Genomic DNA, 7630 nt, shown 5'->3' with positions numbered 1-7630 from the left:
GAAAATCTTCACAAAGCCACCCACATGCCTTTAAAACCCTAAGGGATGATTTTGGTATGAGCATAGGGTTTCACTTTTCTACACCCAACACATCAAATTTCTCACCTTAAACACACTACAAACATTTTAAAATTGACTGAGCAGCCATTGAAAACCTACTTGCAAGCTTTGAAGTCGATTTGGCAAGATCTGGCCGTATTATCAAAAATTTCTTGGTGCTGTAACTGTGTGCTTAGCGCACGAACCCAACGCGTAGCGCACACTGTGTGCATAGCGCCTGTGGTTTTTTACACTGGCTGGTGAGGCCCAGTGCGTAGCGCACACCTTGTATGGGTAGCGCACGCCTCCAAACGCTGTCCACGGGTATGAAACACGGCTTCGGCCTTCCAAAAGCTCAAACACGATTTTTGCCTTGGGATTTTTGAACAAATGAACTTGTTTGCCCCTTTTATATGTGAAGAAAATATCTCATCAAATCAGATTTGATTTAAATTTGTTTAATAACCCACTTTATAATGTTTCAGCACTTTGACATTTGATCTTTTAATACAATACTGCTCTTTGACTTTCTCTTGCTTTTTCTGAGTTTTGGACTGATAATACTTTGTTGATTTTTGCAGGGATCCGGCATTTTGGCTTTGGAAAAGATCAGAGGCTTGCTCTGAAACTTTTTTGAGATAAAACAAATACAATTATTTACAATAACAATTTTTAGTTCCAAAATAGAGTTTTGGACTAAAAATGTTTTTAAATGCTTTCTGAGAAAAATATTAAATGAGAATCTTTTGAAACCAACCTCATGGCCTACGGGCTTTTATTATGTGTATGCAAAGGACTGAAAACCCTAGACTCTAGGACTAAAGAATTTTTTAACGAAACTAATATTTTATGACGATGAATGCAATGATCATATACTTTGGTGATTTTTAAGAAATTTTTGACTAACCCTGCAGGGACAAGCATGAGGAAACACAAGACAACCAGACCCCCTCGTCAGTTAATGGCATGCCCCTAACGAAATGCAACGAAGTGGAACGGGCGAGACACCTAAAAATGATATGCAAAAGTGAAAAGGTCTCTGACGGAGGGCTGTAAAGACCGACTCTAACATGGACTGCAATGTTAAGGGAGTATTCCATGAAAGGGGGTTTAGGTGAGGTTTTAACACTCATCAACCTGATGAAATCAACATATATAGTACCTAGCCAAGTCATATTCTTAGCACACTCCAAGAATGTGCTACCCTATCATCTATACAAGAGGGTGCTTGATGAAATATCTAAAAAAATATATGTTTTTATGGACTGCGATGATCATGGGTTATGCCCAAAATGGACATGCCACTGGGGTTTTGGAACTTTTTCATCAGATACAACTGGTAGATGTGAAACCCAATCAAGTCACCATTTTTAAGTGTGCTCTATGTATATGTTGACTTCACAACTCAGCAACATGGCAAGGATATCCATGAAAATAATGACATTGGAACTTTGAAAATAGTTTGGAGAATGACAAAGCCTACAACACTTGGGGTCAAGAGAATTGTAAGAAAAATAAATACCCTAAGCATTAAACTTGACTTCAGATTATTTCAATGAAATACTCTATCAACATAGTCATAGCTAAAGAGGGATAATTTTTCATTCTTTAGTATGGAATTCTTAAGTGTTTCCAAACACATCTATCTAGGAAGTGATGTTGTTGTTAGACATATATAGGTTCTCTATGAGAATGGAAAAACCCATGTACTGAATTGTTGTTAGAAATATATAGGTTCTCTACGAGAATGGGAAAACCCATGTATTGAATTGTGTTAGTTTTTTTTGTCAAGAATATTTTAAGCTAGATTTGGTGTACATGACAGTGTGGTTGCAAGATAGCCCTTCCTAATACATCACAATTATCATGTATGATGTGTTTGATTATTTTAAGGAGGTAAGAGAACTAATTGGTAGAGTTCTTGTCCATTGCTGCCAATGAGTGTCACATTCAAACTCCTTGGTAATTATATATCTTATGTGGAGAAAGGGTCGAAGGTTTGAAGATGTAGTTCAATATGTTAAAGAAATCCATGGTATCAAAAATCCAAACATTGGTTTTTGTTCCAATTATTACAATGTTAGAAAAGGGTATAGTGGCTCCAATGAGTCCTGCCTCTTTGCTAGGGATGCATAGAATAAACTCTCATTCTCCATGCACTTCTTTACATTTAGTTGCAAAAGTAGTGGGTAAGCCTGGTGTAGATGCATTGGATTCCAGAGGGGCTTTTATTGTACGTATGCCATCTTCAATATATGTGTAGATTGGACAAAGTTGTGACTCTAAAATGGAAAGGATGGGAAATTCTGTTACTTTGCAAGTTGTAGGATATAAAAGAGCTCAGGGTCCAATTATCATTATTGACAAAGGGCATGAAACTAAGGAATGATAGGATGTTTTTTTGAAAACCCCTCTCTTATTCGATGATTATAAGAATATGTGAAATAGTGTGGGGAAAGACGTCCTAGGAATATTTTTCTTTGGCAAAGAGGAGGCCGAGGTAACACACACGGTGGGTGTTGGAAACAAGATGGTAGAATCATATGATATAGATGTTTTTTCTATTTAGGAGAGCAATTATAGGAGGGGTTCTACCACCATTTTATATATCAGGTTATGTAGTTGAAACACACCTTTTGACAAGACAAAGTGGTTGGGGTAAATTATGATGTAGATTTGTGAGTGGCACTTGGCAGTGTAAAAGAGTTCATTACAACTTTGAAAGCAACTGGAAACATAACCATTAGGGGAATTTGGAGGTCTAAAATGGGCCTCCTAAGATAAAATTTACAACAAAAATAAACTTTATAAGAACCAATAGGATTCAAGATGATGACGTTAACCATGGGGGATGATTCACCATTTTCGGAATAAAAAAGTAAAATGATAAAAAATAATAAAATAATAAAACTATTTTTTCAACTCGTATTTTAAACATATCTCCCTAAGGTTTTACTCAAATTTTGAGTGAGAATACTTGTTGGATGAAAATTTAATTCCTCTTCCAAGGAATACCCATGTTGCATACTTTCGATGCAGCCTGCTACATGAAAAATAAGAAATACATGGAAAAACGTGATTGCAATCATGTTTTTTTATGTATTTCTCATTTTTTGTGTAGCAGGGTCGATTGAAAGTATGTAACATGGGTACTACTTAGATGAATAATAAAATTATGCATCCAACGAGTGTTTCCACTAAAAATTTGAGTAAACCCATAGGGATATAAGTTTAAAATACGAGTTGAAAAAATAGTTTTTTCTTTTTTCCCTCTAAATTTTGATGGTGTAATCAAATCTTATTTTATTATTTCCACTGTTATTTTATAATTTCCTTAGGAGGCCCATTTTATACCTTGAAATTCCCCTAATGTATTTTGGTCTTGAGTGCTCACAAGGACATGGAACTTTTATTTCTAGATCCTATAATATCTATTTCTTCTTATCTTTCTCTCACCTCACTTCGTCTAGATTCAATAATTAACTCTAAGTCTTCTTCACCATCATCATTGTCTTTTTTAGATACTTCATCACCTGGTTCCTCTGCTTGGTTTTTTTTCATCATCTCAATCACCATCAATAGTATAAAATTTATCTAAGCCCTTTGTCAAATCCAACTCTTCTTTTGAAATGATCACAAACTTTATTTCTTTTCCATATAAGGGTTCTCCTTTTTCTTTGGTACAACGTAGAGGAGGTAACTCCCCATATTTAGAGTTAGCAACACTAATTGATGATACTATCTTGTCTTCAAAAGGTGACTCATTAGACACTTATGCTCCTTTTTCTATCACTAAAGAGAAAAGTAGGAGAAAAAATGGAGATTCATAATTCCTATTTGAGGCTTATGATGAAGTGTATTATGGAGTAAGCCAACAAGAACAAAAATAGGCTTATGATGAAGTGTGTCATGGAGTAAGCCAACAAGAACAAAAACTATTTTCCAAAAACAACGAAATTATACATAATAAAGACATTTGACTTGGAAAAATATACAAGAGGGAAAATAAATTATACGTTTCAATGTTAGAAGCTTCATCACTTACCCAATATATCTTTGATCCTTCCTCTATCAACAATAAGTAACCCCATACATGTAGATTGAAGGAGAACAATGACCATGAATGGGAGTGTCCACAATTGTGTATGAGTGGCCAAATATAGAAAAAAATTAACATGTCCAATGCAGATTATATTGATTCTAAAGAAATTTGCGGTTTATTAGCACCAAGCAAATACCATGGGGATGCAAATTGTTCAAACGTAGTCTATGGGTACGTTGTGATTTGGTGGATGAGAAATAAATAGTTAAAGTGGATGGTGGCATAGGTGGAAGTCAATTAAGAGATATTTATTGGGTACAAGTTGGTCATGGTTTCTTGGAGTGAATCAATCTACAATGGGATATTCCTATCGGGGTAGTTAGAGAAAATGAAGAACCAAGTGAGTTTTGGGATAACATCATTATTGGTTGAGGCCAATGAAATGTATATAAGAAATATTTAAGAGAGTTATATCTACACCTAAGTTTACAAAGTGGGTCATTAATAACGCTGATAGAATAATGACAAGTATAGTTGAGAGTAAGTATGAAGAAAATGATTTGAACACTGGTTAAAAAAAAAACATAATAGTATAAGTATATGTTTTTTTAGTTGGTAAAAAAAACTATATGTGAGATCCTATTTACGTATAGTCAATTTTGGAATTAATTTGGAAAAACAATTGTTGTTGATTATGTACTAGGAATTGGGTTGTTTTTATACTAGTTATCATTAGAAAACTTGAACACATATTTTATAATATTTAGAGTAAAATAGATGGAAACACCAATGAATGAAGAATTTACAAATTCCCAAGTCCTATGTAATTTGTCATACGACTTCTCCATTCATTAATAAAACTTGGTCATCCTCAGAAATGGGCTATGGTGCTCTAAGGACAAGGACGAATATGAAACTAGAAGTTGTATTGGTAGTCTCTCTAATTGTACTATGCATGATTATGCTACAACATTCCTCACACACTGTTTCTACCATCCACCATGAGTTTTCTAAGCATGAAGAGGGTGTCCAACACATCCTAGTCATCGGTAGGGGAAGGATATATTAGATCATGTGCTTCTCTACAATTGTTAGAAGATGGTCACATGGTGACAATAGTGGGTAATCTGTCTTATAGAAATTTAGTTGTTCATGTATTCCAGTAGTTTTCTCCACATCCTAATCAACTTCAGTTCATTTATGGTGACTTGGGTGACAAAAGGTTGTAGATGAAATATTTTAAGAGAATGCATTTGATGCGGCCATAAATTTTGCTATGTTTCCTTATCTTGGAGAGAATACTCTCGATCCACTAAGGTACTTTCACAATATTACATCAAATGCCTTGACAATTTTGGAAGCAAAGTTTGCCAATAATGTGAAGAGAGTTATTTATTCTAGAACCTATGCAACATATGGAGAACACACGACAATACCAATAACTAAAGATACTTAATTTCATATGGAAAAGCTAATAAAATGTAAAAGGAGATAATTTATGACTATGCAAGAAGCTCAAATATGGGTGTGTAACATTTTAATGTACTTTAATATTATAGGCTCAAATCCTGAAGGGAGGCTTGGTGAGCCAACCAAGACAAGAGTTACAAAATTACGGTCACATTTTTGGTGCATGTTTTTATGCGACAATGGGCATTATATCCAAGTAACTAATTTTTTCGATGATGTGAAAGAGCAACTAGATAATATTCACCCTAAAGTAATTTTGTTTGTCTAGAATAAAAAAATTATGTATTTGTGAATATAAGAAAGGTTGTAAGTTGAGCATAGTTAATGAAATATGTGTTTCATGAGAAATATAATTTGCAACCACAGAAAATGAACACAATCAATCATTAATTTTGCATCTTGCATCACAAGAAAAAAGGTCTTATAACTCTTCCATCAATGAAGTGGTAAATGGCGAATAGATAGGGGAATGCAAAAACATAAGGTTTGAGGTTTTATTGGACTATGATTGAAGTCATTTGGAGATAATTGTTGGTTTAGTTACCCAAAATCTTATACCTTCCAGTCACCAATGATAATATAGACATTATGTCAAGGGGTTATTCACCATCTATACTCATTCTATAAACTCATATAGTCATGAATGCTGGAGAGGAAATTTCATATTTATGTACATGCCAAGATGAAAGTTTGAAAGCACTGAATTTTGGGTTTTTGTGAAGCCTCACATTGGCATTGTTCAATATTTTATCTAATAATCGATCCATTCAAAAGCATAGAGGTTTTGATTGCATAACAGTTTGGAAGCAAACCTAATCCTTTCTTTGGAGCAGTGGGAAAGATGAAAGGAAAGCTTGGGATATTTGGTGTAATGGAAATACCTGCGAAATATGTAAATAATTTAAATGAAGTGGCACATCTAGTAGATGGTTAAAGTTGCATGATAGTTGGTATAAGAATTGGTATGACTGCTAGTTTAAACGAGTATCTAGCAAGTAAGTGGAAACGAGAACGATATCAGAGACTAAATGACAACAACACAAACTCTTTTTTCAGGAAAGATGCAATAGTCCATTGGCTTGTATTCCATGAAATAAAAGGTCCCCTTAAATGTTATTTTACTTGGTATTGGGTATATGCTAACAAGCAACCTCTTAGATGAACAACAAGAAATTTTTCTATTGAGGATACTAGAATAGGTACTAGCAAAGAAGATTCAAAAAGTTGGTTTGAATCCTATACTCAAATTAAGGTTGGCTCACTACAAGGTGGAGGTGGAATAGGCCTTGGGATGTGCTTTTCTAAGAGGATTATTATAGTAGGGGGTATGATTGGAGTGCAATCTACAAGTTGAAAGGGTAGTACACTCTCACTCACCTTTCCCTTTGAGTTAGTCACATATTTTGTTAAAGATAGGGTTGAAGTAATGTCTCAAAACCCATTTGATTTTCATAAAATGTGTTATTCATGGTCTCGAAATACACAAATAAATTAGTTGGATATTACTTAACAGAACACAAGCTGAAGGTACTAATTGTTGAAGATAATCAAGTAAACAAAAAAGTCTTGACATTGAAGATGCAGAAGGTAGCAAATAATAAATAAAAAGGAAAATACACTAATTTCAAAATATTTCAGAACTCTAGTAACTGGAATTATAAACCAAATATTGAGGTTAGCCCTGATATCTATGCTTATGAAATTTGTATGTTGTGTTCCTAGATCTTGTGCATGTTATTGCTAGTATAGGTGATTCATAGGATGAAGGCTAGTTGAAGAGAGAGTTATATTTGATGATGAAGTCCCACATAACAACTAACATTTTCAGAAATCAAGGCATTTCTTCACTACTTTTGTACTCTTGTATCTAGGCTAGAAATGATTGCAGGTAATTTCATTGAAATCAATAGCACTTTGGGTAGCCCCCACCAAAAGAAATCATAGAGTGCACTAGGTGTGGGAAAACCCATATTAGAAATTTGCTTGCCAATGGGCTCATAATTATAGGAGGTGTGCTAATCCAATTGATAATTTATTTAGCGAAGGAGGAACTCTGTAAGGTATTTGAGACATAAGGTT

General features: G+C 34.3%; 2 pseudogenes; both read left to right on the top strand.

Annotated features, from left to right (window-relative positions):
- The first annotated feature begins 1652 nt into the window (after positions 1-1652).
- LOC149228643 (protein-tyrosine-phosphatase MKP1 pseudogene) lies at positions 1653-2823 on the top strand (annotated as a pseudogene).
- Positions 2824-4958: 2135 nt separating this feature from the next.
- Positions 4959-5751, top strand: LOC149228642 (putative UDP-arabinose 4-epimerase 2 pseudogene; annotated as a pseudogene).
- Positions 5752-7630: the final 1879 nt, after the last annotated feature.

The sequence above is a fragment of the Pinus tabuliformis genome, chromosome J, assembly GCF_031772625.1.
Source record: "Pinus tabuliformis cultivar Carrire ecotype Pingquan chromosome J, CPIR1, whole genome shotgun sequence".
NCBI classification, from domain to species: Eukaryota; Viridiplantae; Streptophyta; class Pinopsida; order Pinales; family Pinaceae; genus Pinus; species Pinus tabuliformis.
Note: the sequence above shows the minus strand (reverse complement) of the source record. Positions and strands in the feature narration are given on the sequence as shown.